Source organism: Cavia porcellus, unplaced genomic scaffold, assembly GCF_034190915.1.
Source record: "Cavia porcellus strain 051 isolate PalLab524CR breed Dunkin Hartley unplaced genomic scaffold, mCavPor4.1 scaffold_18, whole genome shotgun sequence".
In the NCBI taxonomy this organism is placed as follows: Eukaryota; Metazoa; Chordata; class Mammalia; order Rodentia; family Caviidae; genus Cavia; species Cavia porcellus.
This window is the reverse complement of record NW_026947501.1, coordinates 61,659,504-61,681,065: the sequence shown is the minus strand read 5'-3', so window position 1 is coordinate 61,681,065 and position 21,562 is coordinate 61,659,504. Positions and strand designations below refer to the sequence as shown.

Genomic DNA, 21,562 nt, shown 5'->3' with positions numbered 1-21,562 from the left:
TCAAGACTAATGTGATTAAAGAGTAAGCAACAAGATTGCACTTGACTGTACTCAGCCTTTATTTGAAACAAAATGCCTTAAACTGTATTGTAAAAGTGGGATTTCCCCATGTTGAGACACCCTACATCTTTTTCCTCATAGTCATCCTCAGTAACAAACTGAGAATGTAAAGGCAGCGCTATGGTTTGAGATAGTTTCATAAAACTCTATATTAATCTCCCATGTTGATACTTTTCCTGGGTTGATACTTTTCATGCTATTGCACTGTTCTATCGTAGGGTCTAACCATGATGAGGTCCTTGCAGGTCCTATACCAAGCTACTCTCCAGGCTTCTCCTTCTGTTTCTTCCCCCGGATTGCCTTTACCCTCTCTTTTTTCTCTTATATTCCATGCACTCTTCAAGATTGAATTTGAGAATCACTGCTCTAGGAAACACTACATAAATACTCAATCTGGATAAAATCCTCTGTTGTGTCCTCATTTCTCTCTTGTTCCTTTCCACTCTCAACCACAATTATTTATTTTTACTATATTTTGAATTTAGCTTTTGGAGGGGAAGATATCTTGAATTTCATCTCTATATTTTCAGTTCTTAATATAGCATGTTCCCTATGATAAGTGCCCAATAATACTTTTGCAGAATGAGTGAATGGACGAATGAAATGTTCTACCTTTTAATGCTTTTTCTATTAGCAGGAAGCATTTGAATATACTCCTCTGGACTACTACAATAGTTGTCCTCAGGGTATTGAAAGAATTTATTTTAACCTTTTCAGAATATAATTCACAAATGATTTTAAATCTATAATACACTAATCCATCAGAATATTTGACAGTGCTGTCATCCTCTAATAATCTCAGTATCATTGCATGTAATCTTTTTGGATCACTTTTTGGCCAAAGAATTAAGCTTGCTATTTGATTCCAGAAAAGATTTTGTGTTTTATGGTCTGAGAAACCTACTTAGCAGGGTTAGCAGACCCTGAAACCCCTAGAAAAGCTTTCTTTTTGGCTCTAGAGTTAGTTTGCAAGAACTTAAATTTTTGGTGTCTTTATATGGGTTCAAAATGAAACTCCAAGTCTGTGACCAGTATAGCTCAAAGTATAATGGATTAAAATAGTTAAATGGAATGCCCCTTAGTTATTGCTATTCAAAGTATGTGTAATTTTCAAAAAAACCCTAGTCTTCTTTACAACAGAGCCTGAATCAAGGATTTGAATAACACAATTATTTGAAATATGCTGGGAACCAGGGAAATAAAACAGGAAAGAGAAGATAATCAATAAAGGGTATACTATTACATTATCTAGGCTGGAGGGGGACTGAAGTTTTATCTTAGGGAAAATAATGCAAAACACACTCCTCACAAATGTCCCAGTCAAGAAAAAGTGAGGAACTTGGGGGTGTGCACAGAACCTCACCTTAGAGCCACTGATTGAGGCCTGCTTGGGAGTTGTTAATTTCCAAACACTTCATGACTATCACATTTGGGAGCAAAAGTGAAAAGTTCCAAGCCAAGAGATTACAGATATTGGCAGGCAAGATGAGAGACAGGGATGGAACACTGATAATGTCCACTAACCATGCTTGCTTTGCAAGTGCCCATCTCTAAACATATTGAAATCCATTCTGAACTCCTACCTCCAGGAGCTCTCCTTCTCAATACATAAGACTAAATCCCCAGCCCCTTCAATGAACTCAGATAGGACAACACTCAGGCTATGAAAAAAAAAAATACAGCACCCAGCAAACAAAAGGAAAAACTCCCCAGTTTACAAACAAACAAAAAGAAAAGTAAAAAGAAAAGAAAGAAAGAAAGAAAGACAGAAAGAAAGAGAAAAAGCAAAGAAGGCATCCAGAATTTTACAGAGAATACCAAAAGTATCCAGAAAAATGCAAATAAAAATCAATTGGTAAAGATTCTCCTTAAGTTGAACAGTGATTCATCACAAAAGTAGTTGCTAAGAAAAATTTATCAGGTCGAGATGGTACAGGATGCACTCCTGAAGGTCAAATCAAAGAAGAGGAAAAGGAAGAAAAAGGGACCCAAGCCAGGGCAGGATAAAAGATGCTACTTTGGTCCAACTGAATCAGAATTATCTTTAATTCCTTACAGAGAAGGGCCTGAATATCATTTGGGTTCAGAAAATAATATTCCAAATATAGCATTTTTGCAAGCTGAGTACGTAGAACTCAATGACATTAGAGGATTTCAGAAGCAGCCCTGTTCCTGCTCTCCTGGCTCTTGCCTTAAATTCTCCCTTGAAGCAAAACACAGAAACCAAAATACTTCTTCTCCAAGTCAGGTTATAGAAGCTAGAACTCTTTTTCTTCAAAGCCAGTCATTAAAAGCTAGTATTATTACTCTTACATTCTCCGATTTTTCTTTCTGTGTCACAGCTAGCTGTAAAGAAATTCTCTGGTCTACCCTGTCTGACACAAGAGCAGTATTCCAGAGAAGTCCTGCCCCAACCTGAGAGAAATAAAGCTTCAACTAAAAAGCCAAAAAGAGTCTGAACAAATCGCCCTGATTTCTCCACACAGTCTGTTACTATTACATCAGATCTTTGCTGTCTGACTGGACTTCCACATAGTTGTTCCTGCTTCATCCAACCTAAGCAAGCATGAAATAGACATTTTCCCTTGTGTGTCTAAATATTTATTCTGAAGATTGTATCACATGTGACTACGATTAAATATATTTGTTATATTCTGAGGTAGTATCTCCCATTATAGAATGGGTTGCAACTCATACCATAAGAAGGAAGGGGATCACCCCTTCCACCATTCCAAAGTGATATCAGACCATCACTGTACAGCAGGTTATTCTAAGTATTCCTGTCTAGTCACATACATTTGTTCTCTTTTCACAGTGAGATATTAGTCTTGCTTAACTAATCCTGTTGTCATCTGCATAAAATCCTGGGGGAAAGAACCTACCAAGGTATTGCTGTATTCAGATACAAGGACTGGAAGACCAATATGCAATTTTTTTATTAGGTCAAGAGTCACTTAGAGGATACAAACCATGAAAGCATATTTAAATACACACACAGAAACACACAGAGAGAGAGATTGTTAGTGGGTATGCTGGCTTCACATCACAAAACATCTCCTGAACAGCAGGAATTTTAATTAAATCAGAAGATATCTAATTTGGCCTAAATTGGCCTGCAACAAAAGGTGTTAAGAACAGAATTGTTCTGCAATATGAATGTGCATAGAAAGGTTAGGTTTGATCCATCGACAGCTGCTATGAAAACTGATGTTGAAAATACGAACCTACCGAAGATTCTAGGAAACCTAAAAATACTAATCTGTGATATCCTGATTACAGAAGGAGATGTATTGTAAACATCCTAAACATACACTCCTGAAACTAATTATATCTGGGGGTATATCAAATGTAAGAGATTGATCCCTGATAACCTGCAAAAGAAAGATGTAGATAAATCACTATTCATTCTAAGAATGGTCTAGACTAAGACCAAAGATGGAACAGAGAGAGGATACACTTTCCTTCTTATCCAAAGCATAAGATACTGAGCTGATAAGTGGACCTTCAACAGCAGGAAGGAAAGGATGACCACCAGAATTAGACAAGGACGAGGGTAGGATATTTGAAGATGCCAACTATAGAGCCTTTGAGGCCACATACCATGGAATCCACACCAAATAAAGAAGAAAGAGAGCCACTGCAAAAGGTATGAGAGCCAGTTGACAAAAGGCGGCTGAGATCATAGAAGCTGTGATAGGGGTAAATAGCAGAAGCATTATAAGCAACAGGATAAGCTGAAAGGAGGAAAATTCAGGTCATCTTGAGATGTAGAAATTTACATTCTCATAGATGTAGGAGTCCTGGAAATAACCACAGGTGTAGGTGGTTGAAGTATCATGGGAGCCACAGAGGAGAAGAATGAGCTTGGAAGTAGGTGGCTCATCTACATGGATGCTGTTTGTGATAGAAAAAGGAATTGGAGTGAAGAGGAAAATAGCTGTGCAGCTACCGAAGTCTTCAGCAGAGATGGGTAAGAGGTCAAAAATTAATCAAATAAAGGCAATGAAAAGTAGTGATGAGAGGTGTGGACAAACACCATTAGCCTCAGGGGAAGAGGGCTTTCACACCCATGAGGATGAACAAGTGATGGTCTGGAAGGAGCTAGGAGAAGTCCTTCACACTTGGGTCCTCATGAGTCTTGCAGTGTGGGAGGAAACTCAGCTACTAGAAAAGGAGGAAGCAGACCCAGCTGTCAGGTCACTTAAGCTGTATTCCCAAGAGTGTCCTGCACAGTGGTAGCCCCATCAACAACACAGACAACCAGCCAAATACCACAGAAGAAAAGTTTAACTGTCATCTGAGATAAACTACATCACAGACCCTTCTTTAGGAGCATCATGTTACAAACTAAACCATTAGGGAAATATTGTGCAAAGGAAATGTGTTTTACCCTATATTTTTCACGTATATTTATCCACTGACTCATTGCCTTGGGAGAAATATCCTTTAACACTACACTAAACAGTCATCTTATGACCCATTGGGAAAGACTGAGTTAAAGTATGGGAAGAAGGAAGCCTCAAAGGAGGGTGAAGTGAAAATACAAAAACAGACTGCAGAATACAAAGTCAGACTGGCTTAGCCACGTCTGCCCTCTACAAACTTGGGCAAACCAGTTCAACCCTCTATGCCTCAGATTATTTGTATCGTATGTGGAAGGAGGTGGAGGAGGAGAAGGAAAGAGAGTAGGAGGAGAAGACTTCTAACCTGGGGGAGGTGGTGAAGGTTAAACTGGTTAACACAGGAATGCTTCAAAAAAATGCCTGCTATGTGATATGTGCCCCAGACAAGAGCTGCTGTCACTGCAGAGCTTTTTTGCAATGGAAGAAGAATTCCTAGTGACTGTTGCCCAAGCAGTGTTGCTAAGGGAGAGCAATCTCAAGTCCACAGGAAAAATGTAGGCGAGGTAACTCTCAGATGGACCTGAGCTGGGTAGAAATGGGATCCCAAAGACACTGCTACCGAACCATAATTAAATATCCTACCTGCCTGCAAAGCCTCGAGGCTTAACCATTTCACAGCCAGTGCTATGTGGGCTATGGAAGATGTTTGCATACAGTTGCTTTACCCATTTATAATCTCTTAAGATGATTTTGAATCCAAATGTAAATATAAGCAGTTCTCTCCACTCTCCCTTTCTGCCTTTTGCCTCTGTGTGACTGTGAGAGCTAGTTCCTTTCATATCAGTTGTGTTGGGGGCTTTCTTACCAAGAATACTAAAAAGCGTAATCAATTTTTTTTTTAAATAAGGGTAATGTGTGAGAAACACAGAGATCTTTCTGACCACAGAATCTGTCTTTTGGCCTTAAAACTATTTCATCTCTGTTCACCTAGTATCTTTCCCCCCAAGACCAGTTCTTCAGTTGAAGGTATTTTTTTTTAACTGACAGTTTTGAATTGGGAATATTGTACTGTGTCCGTGTCTCAAATCTAATAAGACAGAACATACTTTTTCTGCTCTGTGAAAGCAAAGGAAAGCTAGAGGGAAAGGGTGCTCTAGGCCACCCTCAACGTGTCTGGCCCCTTTCCAGATGTGCCCCGTAGGAGAAAACCCAGGGATGTTAGTTATCATTCACGGTTTAGCCTGAGAAAGGTTAAGAAACTGGATAGAACTGAAAAGAAATGTAAATTCAAGAAGATTCCTGGCCATGTCTTATAACCATGCAGGATGCTACTACCCCCAAAACTCTGTCAGTTGTTCACAAGGACACTACTTCCCTGAACAGTCCTGTGTTGGTGAGGACAGGCCGGGCTTGATATAACAGAAATTGTTTGTGTCTCAAGAAATATTCAGGGAATTATATACAGTGTGAAAACAGCTGACCCCAAAGAAAGTCATGTTTATTCACTCAACTGCTACCTAACACCCTCCAAGGTGAGTTAGTATGACATTAATGACATTTTCCTTGGAGCTGGTAAAGTAGAGTGTCATTCCTTGTGCTTAGTGCTGTGTAACAGCAGGAGTGGTAAGTAGAGGAGGAAGATGCAGTAGAGATGTAAGGGCAACAGGGAAGAAAGGAAGGTTCACAGACTGTACAACAGAAAAGATCTCTTCCTCCAACCATGTAGGGCTCATGCCTGACAAAGCTACAATAAAAGATGAGTTACGGGGTGTGGGGGGGACATACCAAATTCACTTTATGTAAGCTTAGTACAACTTAGGAATCTTCAGCAACAAAGATGGGAAGACTCAGGGGCAGCTGTGTATTTTTGTGAAGAAGTAAAATGTGTCAGCAAGACACTTTGGTCCGGATTCTTCTTGTCCTTCCTATGTGACACATCTTCCCTCTAGGTACAAGACAAGACATCTGTTGCTTGAGTGGCATCAGACAAGAAAGCAAGGAGGAGAGCAGAGAGTGGCTGTCATATTTCTGTGGTTTTTGAATTGCCTTAGGTTAAAATATGCCAAGGTGCCCAATTTGGGTTGTGTTCTGAACCCGGATAAGGCCAATTCCTGAACTTGCAAAAATAACTTTCCCAGACCAATTCTTTCCTCTTTGCTACATATAAGGGCAAACCAGATCTTTGGGGCCTTTACCTCTCCCCAAACTGTGATACATATTTTTAAATTGGTCAACTTTTCTCACTGCGTCCATCCTGGATGCTAGACCTCTCTCTTGTCTCACCATACATGAGGACAAGATTAAAAACAGCAAAGATCTTGTTTCATTTTAAAATATAAAACAAATACCTGTGTCCATTTTTCTGTATTCTCTCTTTACCTCAATTTTGTGATCAAGCCTCTGTCTTGTAAATATTGAGGGGCACCAGTCAAAGTGACATGACCAAACTGTCAGATATTAAGAAAGACCCAAATACCAGTTGTTTTGATTGCTGGGCTCCTGTAGATTGAAGAATGGATTGACTGAAAGCAGACTCCCTTTCCTATTCCAGCCAGAGGTGCACAGCTCACATCTGTAACAGCCACAGAGGTTCTGTAGTATTGTATTACAAGAGGCTTCCCCTGCTGACACTGTAGTTTAGAAACCGTAGCACTAACTACTGCCAAGATGAAGAGAATGAAATATTCCCTCTCCAGAAAATCACTGTCAAAGGAAAGCAATCATCATCAGAATCAGAATATAGATGAGCTCTTGCACTTTGAAGACTGCTAGAGAAAGGAGGGTTTTAAATTGTGGCCATTATTAGCATGCTCACAACTCAGCTGATAATGAGCAAGTTAGTTTCTAAAATGTTGATAGATGCACTAAAAACTGATAAGTCCCATGATGTCTACTCAAGGAGTCTATTTTAAAAAAAGGTCCTTGTCAAACTTACAATTCAAGGATGGACTCTGTAGAATTCCTAAACTAGAAATCAACTATGATAGGAATTATCTAGAGCAAAGTTAAGATCGTCATTCGTATGCAATAGCACACTATGGATCCCTGACTACTGAATTTGGAATCTGAAGAATACTTAATAATGTTCACTTTTATTGTGCTTTTGTATTTAGGTTGCTTTATTTGATTCTTACCTTAATTCAGTGATGTGCATTTTAATTTTTTTCATTTTGAATAAGAGGAAACATCTTTAAAGAATAAAGCACACAACTCAAATGTCAATGCTTCTTCAACTTAAATTTGCTTCAGAATCATAAACCTGTGGCTCTTTTTAAACAATAGATTCTGTCCAGTAAGTCTAAGATGGAGCCTGATATTCCTCATTCTAATAAGCTCCCAAAGGGATGCCAAGGGTTCTGTGGCCCAGATCACCCTTTCAGTAGAAAGTTCAATGCAATAATTCCCCCGTAATTGATAGTAGACTTGTACCTAAGCTTGTGTGAATCCAAAGCCCATGCTTTTAAACCCTTCAGAATAAAGTTTCTAGGGAAAAAAAAAATAGATGCATCTTATAAGTGGCCTGACAGCTGCCTCCATAGAACAATTGTTTGGTTTAAGAGTCTTAATCGTGGGATAAGAAAGACTTAGCACACTCAATGCTGAATGACTAAAACCTGGCGATGAATAGTAGTGTTCCACAATGATTGAGTTGAGACCAGATCAGAAAAGAGAAAAAGCCTAAGCTGGGTCCAGTTGGGAGGTGATTTAGAAAGAGCAAACAGAGTAAATCAGTTGGTATCGACTGCTTTGGGGATAATAACAAAGACTCCCCAAATATGAGTGGGTTACCACCATAAAGATAGATTTCTCACAAGGACAAAGTCAATTCTTCAACCACGAGCCTCTCCAAGGCAACAATTCTCCATGGGAAATGTCAGACTCCAAGCTGTATCATCCAGTGAAGCCTCTTTGATTGATCCAGAAGGAAAGAGCAAGCCTGGATAGTGGCATGTGGTTGTTTTGTGATTTCATAACAGAGATGATGTCTTTCACTTCCATTCATTTGTCACTAGCCAGACGAAGTCCTTACCTGCACAGGAGCTGAGAAATGCAGAGCTCCATTAACTGGGAATGAAAAGAGAACTGGACACTAGTGCACACTGGTATCCCCACCACAGGAGACTTGAGAGTGATAACATACCACTCTGTATGGCAACTTACTAGAAATTTGAATCATCCTTCACTGGTAGCTGATTTCACTGTCTTCTGGGGTGTTGATCAGTTGACAGTATTATTTACTGCACTGTACCAAGGATGTAGATTAATTGATTTGGGGTCTTAATTCCCTGACCCAAAAAAACATCATTATAATTATCTCTTCCAGAATTGGAATATCAATTTTGGGTATGTGTCTCTATGTGTCCCTAAACTTACATATATCACTTTTTTGCTTACATTCGTGTTTATTTCCACTTCTTCCGGTCTCCATGTCCACAAATGTAAATAATTGATTGGGACTAAAAGTGCACCATGCACAGATATTGCTTGGATAAATTAAACAGGGTCTGTGTATTTTAAAGTTTCAGAAGAAAGTCAAGATTCACAGATTACCAGTATTTTCCAGGAGGGAAAGAGCTGCAGACTCTAGACCATAAAGTCTCCCTCTCTCCCCCAAAATGTGAATGATGAAGATCTCCTCAGAACTTGTGGTAGTTCAAATACACCCCTCAGAAGGCTCATCTTCACATGGATGAGCAGGCTGGCATGGGTGCTTGGCAGAAACTCCTTGACCGAGAGAGGAGTATCTCAGTATCTCAGTGTTGTACCAGAGGCACTAAGCTCTCCAAACACAGCACGGTCCTGTAAGCTCAGGGGAATAGTCAGGCAGCCTCTGCAGTGGCCTTGCTCAGATAGAGACATGGGCTGCAGAAGCCAAAGTCAAGCGTGGCTTCCACCTTCACCAGCAGACCCCGTAGTTCTAAGGTGCAAAATGAAGCAGTAAATAAAGGCAACATCTGAAACATCAATGTTTTTTTGCTAGCAAAAGGAGGTCAAGTGTTATGATATTTAAAATGCACAAGGTTGGGTTTGGAAATTTTTTTTCGTTTCTTTTTTTTAAAAAAACACTTGTGGTTGAGAATAGAAAAGATCACATTTAAAATCTATTTAGTGACAATTGCTGACATGCCATCAGAATACACTTAACTCCATCTGTCATTTCATTGTGGATCCCTTTAGAGAAGTAATGTGATTTTAATTATAATTCAGTCGCACACGTTGGGCACCAGCTTACCGGAATAAGATGAGAATGAAAGACTATCGTGCCAGACAGACAGAAGTTTAACAACACTTTCCTCTGCCTGCGGACCTTAGCAAAACAATGGAAAAAGTGATAACAACAATGAAAAAATGACAAAAGGTAAAATGTAAAGAATTTACTTCTGTAAAAGACTCATTAAATTTGGACTTCAAAGCATTATGTACCTATTATACGTCTTTGCTTAAGAAAAAAAAATATTTTTGGTCAGGGTTCTGTAGAAGAACAGAATTGATAGAAGATAGATGATTTGATCAGATTAGATAGATAGATAGATAGATAGATAGATAGATAGATGATTAGATTAGATAGACAGACAGACAGACAGACAGACACATAGATAGATAGATAGATAGATAGATAGATAGATAGATAGATAACGGAATGCAAGGGGATTTATTCAGTAACCAGAAAAATCAGAAGTAGGGGAGCCCACAGTGGCCATCTGCCCGATGGAGAACTGAAGGATTTCATAGCCGCTCAGTAGAAGGAGTTGGAAGAAGAAGAACAAGAAAAGCTGAATATACAACAGCAACATGGGGCAGGAGACCTGCAATCCCTCTGGAGAGTCTTTGATTTGACTCTGTGTGAAGAGGCGGAAGAAACTAGGTCTGATGTTCACAGGCAATGGGAGGAAAAACTGCACCCCCTCGAGCAGACTGATCTTCAGGCACATACCAACTTCCCCCTTTCCCTTCACTCTAGTCTACGCACCTATTGGCTGGTGCCATCTACAGGCAAGGTGGGTTCTCTGACCACATGCCAGTCATCTCTGGAAACCCCCCAGAGACACCCCAGAATCACGCTCTGCTAATCTGCTGGGCATTTCCTAACCCAGTCACACTGACATAGCACAATTAATAGTCACAATACACCTACCAAGTTTGTGTTTTCTTAATTTAACTTGATTTCTTATAAGAGCAGCATTTGCTCACTGTAGAAAATTTAGAAATACAAAAAGAAAAAAAAAAAAAAGAAGCACTGAAAACTGCTTTTGGTTCCACCATCCCGAGATTCTCCCTTGACTCTTATACACATGCACACCTGTCTACATCTGACTGTTCACATAGATACACACAAACACATATACACAAGCATACAATTTGTATAAATCACCTTGTGATTTCAAAACTCTTTCCAACATAGGTTCACAGGATGCAGTGCAACTGTTCATCCAGACCCAATCCCTTCCCTTCTGCTTCCAAGCTCACAAGGTAACTACTTTCCTGTCCTTTGAAGTTTGATGTGGTCTTGGACTTCGGCAAATGAAATGTGAGCTGAAGTGACACAGGAGACTGTGGAGACAGAGCATTTTAATTCCCAGTAATAATTATTGGATCCGCTGCTGTGGCATGGAGGTATCACAGACGTGAATATCCTGAAATGCTAAACCCACACATGCAGGGAGGAGCCGCCTTTGTGCCCTAGCTCTATGCTGAAAATTTTGGATTATTCTTAAACCAGGCTGTGCCTGCCCCTCTTTAGTTTACCATGACCAGTGCAATTATTAATTTATTGTTGTTGTTGTTGTTGTATAGGGCAGGCTGGCCTTGCACTCACAGAGATCCTCCTGCCTCAGTCTCTCAAGTGCTGGAATTACAGGCTTGCATTGACATGTCCACCTAATACAATCCTTAATTTTATTGACTTTAACTATTCTAGCCAGCCAGTGTCACAAGCCTGTAACACAAGCACTCTAGAAAGCTGAGGCAGGACAATCAAAAGTTCGAACCCAGCCTTTGCCATTTCATGCCTTACCCAGAACCTGTCTCAGAATTAAAAAGGGGCTGGGGACTTAGCTTAGTATGAAGGCTCTGGTTTCAATCCTAGACTGCAAAATAAAAACTTGTTTAACCACTGAGTTACATTTCATTGTGTGGATGGATAATAATTTATTCAATCAATTGAATATTTAAATGGTGACCAATTTTAAAACTCTCATAAACAATATAGTAAGGAACATATTTTTATTTAAATATTTGCTCATAGTAATGATTATTTACTGAAGATACAATCATAAAATGGAAAGTCATAGCTCAAAAGATTACATATCATAAGTTATCTTACTTTTATTACGCTGAATTAGCCTGAAAAAATGTTACTATTGACAGCACAGACAATTGCATCAACAACAGGCGATTTATTTATTTGCTACAAATATTTTACAGTCTACTTTTGCCAAATCTAAAGGTAGAAATGGCCCTTGGTGGTTTTTAATTATAAATGCATGAGTGAAATATTTTTTATATTTATATTTTCTCTTTTGTGAATTATCTTTTCTACATTCTCTTAATTTTAAAGATTTCTCCATGTGTTAATTATGTAATTATTGATATTAGAGAAAATGACATATTCATTAAAAGCTAAGCTTTGTGATATTGATATAGGGGAACAAAACCCCCAACCTACTATATGTGCAGTTTATGCTCTCTAAAATCAAAGAATGAATATTAGGAGCAATGGAAGTTAATAGAATATATTTATTGAGAGAAAGAAAGCTCTGTCTGAGAGAGACAGGAGTCTCAGGTGGGTTGCCAAAGGTCTCACCTTCTCTAGGGATTTTATAGAGCAAAACCACAGGGTGAGTTGGGTCCAAAATGGGAACTTGCAAGGTAGGCATAAAGTGGGACTGAACTATGGTCAACCAATAAGATTGCTTTGGTAAATCTGATTAAATCAGGGACAAATAGGAAAGTGAGTCACATAGCAAGCAGGTATGCTTAAAGAACAGAGACTCTTCCTGTAGGGGGTTGGGATGGTGACTCCTGGCCTAGTCAGAGTGATAGAGACCTACTAGAATAACAATCCTTAGGATGTGGTTGCATTTGCTTGCTTTTGTCTTGGGATCGGGCCTACAGCAGAGGTGTCTGTGTCCCCACAGTTGCAGGTATCTGGCCTTCTGCACTGGCTCCCATGAGGGTGCAGCCCTGTCTGACTGCCTACAATATTTCTGTTTAACTCAGCTGCCTGTAACAATATACACCGAACATATTTCTCTAACTGGTAACTTAGTTGGAAATATTTCACTGTAATTTATATTTCTGATACACATACGTGTTAGTTGTTTTGTTTTAAAGGTTACCAAACCAGTACATATTTTTTACCATTAAGTCATGCTATAGATATCCTCTTAATTCTCTAATTATAGGTATACTTATGTTTTCTTTTAATAGTTATACTTTTATTTTTACATATAAATCTCCGATCTATGTGTTTCATAAGTTGTATGCAGTATAATGCATAGATCAGTTTTTCCCCAAATGGATGGTATTCTTTATCATTTATTGAACATTTTTTTCAAATAAAAATTAATTACCATATTTAGCCATAGCAAGTTCTAAAAGTATTTCAGGCTGGATTTCAATCTTGTCCTAATGACCAATTTGCTTTCTCTTCTTCTTTGACCACTCATATTATGTGTTGGTATTCCCTTTCTTTTAATTTTTACTGCCTATTTTTTAGTGTTTATTTTTTCATGTTGACCTTTAGAAAAATTCTACTTAGCTTTTTAGCTTTTCCAGAAATATTAATCAAGTGTTATTTAATGCCCTTTCCATCATTAATTCATTCAACAAATGTTTATTGAAAACTTGTTATAACCCAGGAATCTTTCTTGATATGGGGGACCTGAGAACAAACAGTTCTGAGTCTGGTCTTGATGGCATTTATGTCCCAGCAAGAGAATGTGAAAGACAAGTAAGTACAATCAGATGCCTTAAATGGGGTCCCCACTGAGGTTTACTGGAGTCTGGGGCTGGTAGGGTGTGGAAGGGCGGAAGCAGGGACAGACAGGTGCAACTTCTCTTTCCGGCCTTGCTGGAGCTCTGACAGCCTCCACACAGGAGAGGCTTGGACCCCATTTCTCCCCTCCATGTCTCATTTACAAACAATAACAAATAAAAGGAGAAGGAGAGAAGGAGAATCAGAGGAAGGAGAAAAGATGGGTAAAAGGAGCCTCCTGCTGCCCAGAGGCTCAGAGAAAATCTTGGCCAGGACAGAGGGTGGCCTTGGAGCAGGAGCACAGTGGCAGGAACTGCTTGCCCTGCCAGTGAGTGCCTAGACTGGTTGAGGTTGGTAGTGGCTTTATGTGGTAGACGCAGTGAATGCTGGGACTGCTCCCTCCCTCCGTCTCTCTCTCTTCCCCTTCAGGCCACCCCTCCCTCTCCCCTCTTTCTCCAGGTCCCCCAGCCCTTTCTCTCTCTCTAGCCATCTTCCTTCCTCCCTCTTCCCAGAGCTCTTACATCTCCAGCCCTTTCTCACTTTTTTTTTAAACTTTGAGACAGGGTCTCTGCTAAGTCACGAAGTTGCTTGGGTTGGGCTTGAAATCCAGATCCTCCTGCCTCCACCTCACAGACTAATAGGTTTACAGGCAGGTGTCAACACCTCCAGCTCTTTCGTTTTCCCTCTTGTTTGTTAATTTTATTCTTCACAACCTTTTAAAAGAGAAAAACATGAGATCTGTCTATCTTTTCTTCCTGCACCTCTAATCTTAATCATAATAATCACTGGCCAAGGATGTCAATTCGGATATGACACCAACTGCCAGGGTTTACCTTCCAGCTCTGCCCGTGCCAACTGTGAGCTTGAGACAAGCAGTTTCCACATCTGTCAAATGAGGATTGTTATTACAATAAGACACCTCATAGCATGAGTGTGAAGATTACTTGAGCTAATATTTGTAAAGCTTTTGAAGTAGGGCTTGGCACACAGTGACTGCTATGTAATACATGAATAAATTACATTGATGCACTACATTATCCTTTACAAAGCCTTTCAGGTTAATTTTCTACCTTAGTTATCACGCCAACTCCAAGAGGCAAACAATCCTCAGGGCCGCTTTACACAACACAAACCTGTAACTCCAACAAGATGACTTAAACTCATGTGTGGAAGAACACGATCTTAAGAGTCTAGGACTAGGGCCTGGCTTGAAGCCCACATGACTTCTCTTAATTGGGGGTGTGGGTGGATCAGAGCAGAAAAGCAGGTTTGGCTCAGCTTCTAGAATTGGCAGCAGTTTACAGATCATGAGGCTCTCTGATGGATGCTATGCTACACTCCACACCAGCACTGGCAGCAGGGTTGATTCTCTAGAAGGATTATGAGGATGTCTGGATCCTGCTTGAGGGCAGCCAGTGGGATGAGACCAGGTGTCAGTGTAGACGATGCAGGTTCTGTTCATGATCCTGCCTCTGCCCTGCTCATTCAGATGCAACCAGGGACTTTGTCCTGCTTGCCTTAGCTTTCTCAAACACGAAATAGAGACAGTAACTTCTGCCCAGCTTCTACCTTAAGGCCATAGCAGAATTCAAAATACGCTGGTGTCAGTATCACAGTTTGAAAGCTTATAAAACTGCCCACTTATGCAAGACATCATGTGTATAAAAACCATCTTCACTCCCACCATCTTTGTTTACACAACTAGGACATGAAAAACAGATGCAAAAGCAACCCCCAAACTTCACATGGAACCCCATAATTGTTTTGTGGTTGTTTTGTTTCTGCTCAAGACACAACTTCCAAAACCATCACAATACCGATACTATTATTATTATTATCTTTGCATAAAAAGAAAAATAATCTTATCTGCATCTGCAAACAGAAATCTGACTTCCAACTGGCTTTGCTTCTTGATAGTGAAATGTAGGTAACAGAACACAGCAGAATTTTCCACAAGCAAGATTTTCCATGGCATACCCAAAACTAAAAAGGAAAGAGAAGGAACTAAAAACTTCCCCTGGCATTTAGCTCTTCATTAACAGTGTAAGTGTGTGAGCCACCTGGGGAAAATAATCAAATTTAGGAGGGAAGGAGGCTAATCCAATTCTGGTTCCCATTACCAGAACTGTTTCTATAAATACATATTTCTCCCCATTCTAAGAAATGTCCCCTGAACTCTTGACATTTTTAATTCATTGCAGTTGGATTTATTTTCCTCCAACAAGAACTGAATCTGTTAACCAAGCTTTTCTTGAAAATTAGCCATTTTAACTTTCCTAAAGTTTCCAACTAGGAACTGGGGAGATACTTACAGGGTAGATAGGTGGATGTAGAAGATGCAACCCTTACATCTGTCCCAAACAGACTCCTCTAAAAGTCTAAGGAGGAGACTGACTAGCTACATTTTAGTCCTTCCTCCCTCTGCAAGTAAGAGAAAGGTTGGAATGGTTCAGAGAGACAGAGAGAATGAGAGTGAATTTTCTGAGGGCTAATAGTCTTAATCCTTCTTGAGGATTTGTGTGCAGAGCATTCTTGTGAGCAGAAAGGGAACTGGGAAGGGAGACAAAAGAAATGAACATTCAATGGATGTGTAGCACTTGCCATTTGAGGAGAGTGTATCAATGGTGGATGCCAATGGAGAAGAGTATATCAACTCTGGATGCCAGTGATGCTTATCCTGGCCATGTCAGGACCTCCAGAGCAAAAGAACTGCTCTCCAAAGTCTTGTGGACATAGGCTGTTCTCAGCCAAATTCAGTATACGTCCTCAATGAAGAACGTTATTATCAAGCCCAGTTGCTCAGGCCTCCTCTGGCCACCCTGGACCTGTAGGAAGAGCCAGCAAGGGCTGGAGGGAAGCAGTGACTCTCAGATATGTTCTATGTATTTGTACTTATTTACAGACACAAATGTGCATGCGCGTGCACATACACGCACACAGAATCTCACTGAAGAGTTAATTCCACAATGGTAACGTTTTTTGCCTATTTCATTCACTATCCCCACCCACAGGACAGGAAGACAAGAAATATTTGGAAATGTTTGCATGAATCCATGGGGATCTGATAAATACCAATCTGGCTTTATAAAGAGGCAGCCAAGTGTCAGAAATATAAAGGAGTAGCTGAGCAGGATTTCAACACCAGGTGGGTCTTCACTCCGCAGCCAGTGTGGTTCCGGATGCCCTGCAGTCCGCTCAGGAGGACTGGAACGTGTGCGCGGGGCTGGAAACCACACTGGACAAAGCTTCAGTGCGGAAGCCGCGCAGGAGCACCTGCAGCACACCATGGGCAGCCCCTTCTTCTTTCTGGGCACCGTGTTCTCCATCAGTGACATGAAGGATCCAGACCAAGGGCAAGCAAACCACACATGTGCCACCACCCAGTTCTCCTGCTCCCGGGAAGGAAAGACTTCTCCTGGCTCATCACAGCCCTCGTCCTGAGGCGGGACTGGGATGCCACATGCCTGTCCTCAGAGACGCTCCACGCAGCCCCAACCACTGATGAAAGCTGGCGTGCCTGATGCAGGTGCTTTGACTTACCCACACTTGGTCATCTCCAAAGTCCCTCAAATTCATTTTTGTTCGTAAACTCATCACTGTTTTTATCTGTCTGTGTGTATATTGCTTAACAGATAATACCATGAGTATTAAAAGCCTTCTTCAAAAGCAGTGGCATTCAAAACTAGGCATCCTTGGTAAGACTCAGGCAGCTTATTTGCCAGCCCTCCTGGTAAGCGCCCGCTGCGAGGACCAGGAGAACAAGGGCTCCCCAGGACGGCCATGGTGGGACTTAGGTGTCTTACTTGCCCGCCCTCTTGGTAAGCGCCCCTGGCATGGGCCAGGAGGAGAACCTTCGGTTCCTGTGAGCCTGGCAACATGCGGGATGAAAATTAAACACCATCCTTTCCCCACTTCCCCGAAGCTATTGGGGATAGATGTCTCAGCATCTCTTGGGGAGATGACCATATGCAGTATAGCAAATATGGGGGATTTCCTTCTATCTTCTGTTTGAAGGCAAAGATTGTTTTCACTGTTTTGTTTTGTTATGTTTCTTTTGCTCTATTCAATACTCCCAATTGGTTTTATAATGTTCTGTTTTTGGTTTGATTTTGCTATACCTAATTGACTGGACAACTATTGTGAAGTTAATGAGATATACCCTAGTACCTATTACTACCATCCCAGTATCCTACTGTGAAACTCTGTACCAATTTCACTGCATTGTCTCTATTGGCTTTGTTCTGTGTTGTGCTGTTGTGTTGTTTAGTATTTTCTAAGTAAAATTTTAAAAAGACAGAACTAGGTAGCCTTTAGACTCTGGGTTTATAGATCCTCTATTGCAAACTCCCTTCCTTATAAGAAGAAAGAATTAGCCACAAACCACCCAAATACCTTTAACCAAAAATGTTCTTTTCTAGGATTAAAACACTATCAGAAAGACTGCACTCCAAAAACAAGCTAAAGGAAAAAGTTGGGGCAGATTTTAAAGTAGAGCCTCATGAATTGTCTCACAGTCAACATTTTCTTGAGTGACACATACAGTAAAGATTGCCATGGAACAAGACAAGACATTGAAAATAACGTTATCTAAGCAGCCTCACATCTGGATTTTGGCCAAGCTAGAGGAATATAGAATAGGAGTGTCGTAGGTTTTATTTCGTTTGCTTATTAACGCTAGCCTCATGGCTGGGTGTTGGGTTTTTAATGGTTTCAGAAGAGTCAGAGAGAAGATTTCATATTGATTTTTCACAAGTTTACTTTTTAAAGACACAAGTAACCTTCAGTATCTCATCAGGTATTCAACCAATGCCATGAAACTACAAAGCTCAAATCTCTGGCTGAGAAATTCTAACATTTGTTGCTCTGCACAGGGTCATCGGTTACAGACAACAAAAATCAACCCTAATTTATTTCAGTGGAAAGAGAACATAAAGGGAGGGCCTGTGGATATGCCAGGAGTGATCTGTAGGCTGAAGACCTAGGCTTGGGAAGCACGAAAGGAAACTGTAGCCATGATCCTGCTCTGTCAGCACAGGCAGTGTGCCCCACCCAGCCCCACCCAGCACACAGTGCCAGACTCCGTGGTCCTGGGCTCCCCTGCATCCAGCATAGCTGCTGTAAATGATGTCTGACTGCCCCTGTCTCCTTGAATCATTGCCTCATGGTTCAAAGTCCTAGGCAGGAGTTTTCAGTTAGTCATACTTAAAGGACCGGCATATATATATATATATCTTGTATACTACATATTGGTGGATCTTGTTTCTTGATCCGCTCTGCCAGTAGTTCTTAAAAAAAAAAAATCCAGAGCCATAATTCAAAAGGAAACCTTTTGTAAAACCAAGCCTAGGTCCCCTAACCATTAACCTGCACTGGAGCTTGGGAGAGAGGTAGTTACCTAAGGGTAAATGGATGTTGGCTACGGGTAACTTATGGGTGGTAACACATACACCATGCTTGACTAAGGGATGACTCTCATCTCTATGGAGCAGAGCAGGACCATGCATGATTTTTTTCATGCTATGCAGAAATATGTATAATTGCAAGCCTGAATTTCTGAAATTTTCCATTTAGTATTTTGAAACCAAAGTTGACTATGGTTAACTGAAACTGGAAAATGGACAGGTGGATGGTTAGGTAACTACTGGTACCTATACCTATAGGTAACTATGTACACTCTAAACCCTGCTTTAAATTCCTACCAGGACCTCCAAACTCTCCAGATGAAATCCAAGCACCTTGGCAAGCATACAGCATCCTTCACCTTGCACTTTTGCCCTCCTTTCCTGGCTCATCTCCAGTTGCATGTCTTCCACTGTCCTTGTTTCCTGGAGCCATTCCTTTTTCTCAGGAACATGACTCAGCTCACCTCCTTGCCCTTGGAGGAGCCATCTTGGGCCTTAAAAGTTTTTCAGTGCTCAAGAAGGAAGCTGCTTGCCTCAACTCTGCCTCCAACTACACACCTGGGTGGTATCCCTAGCATCTCCAAGCCAGGGACCCTTATGGAACCCTGCTGGGTCAGTCCCTTACAGCAGAACCTTACATCCATCCCTCTAGCACTGGGTGTGACTGCTGCAAAGTAGGCAGAGTTATCTTTTAATAAAAGAAGAAAGTAGAAGTGAATGAAGCCTAGTGTGACATATTCTCTCTCAATTTCCCGAGCCTTTTCTTCCCTACCCCTATCACAATTGAAGTTACATATCTATTAGCCTTATCATTTGATGTCTATTTTGTCTTTCAAAAATATAAGCTCTGTGGAGTCAAAGAGCCATGTGTCTTGTCCACCTCCAACCCCACCCTACTCCCCATGCATGTAATACAGGATCCAAGTATTTGGTAAATATCTCTTCAATGAATTTAAATTTAAGGTTGTCTACACAGAGCACACACAATTTTTTCCATCATATCTATTTCCTTCACCAAGGAAATAATATTGCTTACAGGAATGAAGAAGAAATCTAGGCTTGATTCCAGACATCTTTTCACAGCTTTGATTGCTGGAGAGAGGCAAAACCTCGAGTCACATGATTTTGTATTTAGAATATTAATTTTCTCTGGGTCATACAGAAACAGTGATACTTTCCTTAATGAAATGCACTTGTACTAATTTCTATTTGTATGCAAAAGACGTCATGGGTTTAACACACTGAGACAATCTCCCTGTCCCTTGCACAACCTCTATCTGCCTAGCAGAGGAAGTGGAAGGCTTCTGATTTATTACACATAAACAAAATGAATAAGATAACATTTTATTAGTTAGAAACCATTATAAAAACAGCAATAAAATGAGGTGGTACAAGTGGAAGATGCCCTTATCAATAAATCATGGGAATTTTAGGACCTCGGTGCATGTTGTAATAAAAAAAAGATAATTAAATGGATCAAATTGCAGAACTGTATCATTTGATCAAAATGCATCCTTAAAACAATAGGAACCAACAGGGCAGTGATGGTCTGTGTACCTGCAACTTTCTGGAAAACAGAGAAAAGAATTCATTGTTAGACCATGTGGTGTTTGAAACATGCAAATCCAGCCAAAAAACAGTCTTTCTTTGCAAATCGGTATCTTTTCAAGTCTTATTTCTGGTGGTCAGCAATAACTGGCTTTTTGAAATCAGCCATGTCCTTCCTACCAATTATGGTTGATATCATAACTTGCAATGGTCAGAGAGAAAGGCAATTTCACGACTTTTGCAGTGATTCTAGGTTTTTCTTATCATGACTGAAAAATCTTCATTTCCTCCTAGAAAATCCTTATGACACATTGCAAATACTTTGGATACAAAAGCATCACAGGTAAACACAGAGCTGGGAGGTGTTTTCTTTTATTTCCCAGAAAGCCACAGTTAGTCTTCTAGAAAGTAAATCCTAGCCTCTGCCCCCCACCTCCCTGCACCCCTCCCTCCAGGTTAAGGTCTCCCCTCCCCGCTTGGTCAGTTTAATATGAGTCACTGCCTGGGCTTTGTTGTATGGAATAACATTTTCTCCTGGGAGTCAGTTCATGCAAAACACTCCCTGCTGAGAGAGTGGAAATTTACCCAGAAGACATTCTTCCAGCAGCAAGACCCTGAGGAAACCTGATCAGAATGTTTAAAGACTTCCCTGACTGGTTCCTTAGCTTCCCTCAAATTTTTCAGAGAACAAAAAAATAATAAAGCACATATTTAAGGTTTATAACACCTGGTGACAACAGACGCAGTGAGATATGGTCTAATTTAGAAAGAAAACTGAAAACGAGTACATTAATTCCGATATTTTGTCTGCTACTCTATCTTCTACAGTGATTTCTGCGTTCCAGTCACCCTCCCCATTTTGGTTTATAGTCTTTCCTCAGTCCTTCAATTGATCAATGCATGAACTTTTTTTTTAAACAACTGCCACATACTCAATAAGTTACATTAAACCAAACAGCTATTATTTTAAAACATTTTTATAAGCTCAGACGTATTTTCTGTAAAATAAGTGACATCGATTTACCACTAAAATAATCTATGTGTTCATAAATAGCATAAATCGCAAGAAAGCTTAGTTGGGACTTCTTTTTAACAAGTTTGAAGCAACCCCATCTTGTGATACACATGCATCAGAATACTTACAATTGTACTTAGTGTAGTCATGTGCTATACAGAATAGACAATACATACATATACAAACATACATGCCTATACATTTATGCATGCTGTTT

General features: G+C 40.3%; 1 pseudogene; it reads left to right on the top strand.

Annotated features, from left to right (window-relative positions):
• Positions 1-16,821, top strand: part of LOC100727370 (cryptochrome-1-like) — a 46,367-nt pseudogene extending 29,546 nt beyond the window's left edge.
• The last annotated feature ends 4,741 nt before the right edge of the window (positions 16,822-21,562 follow it).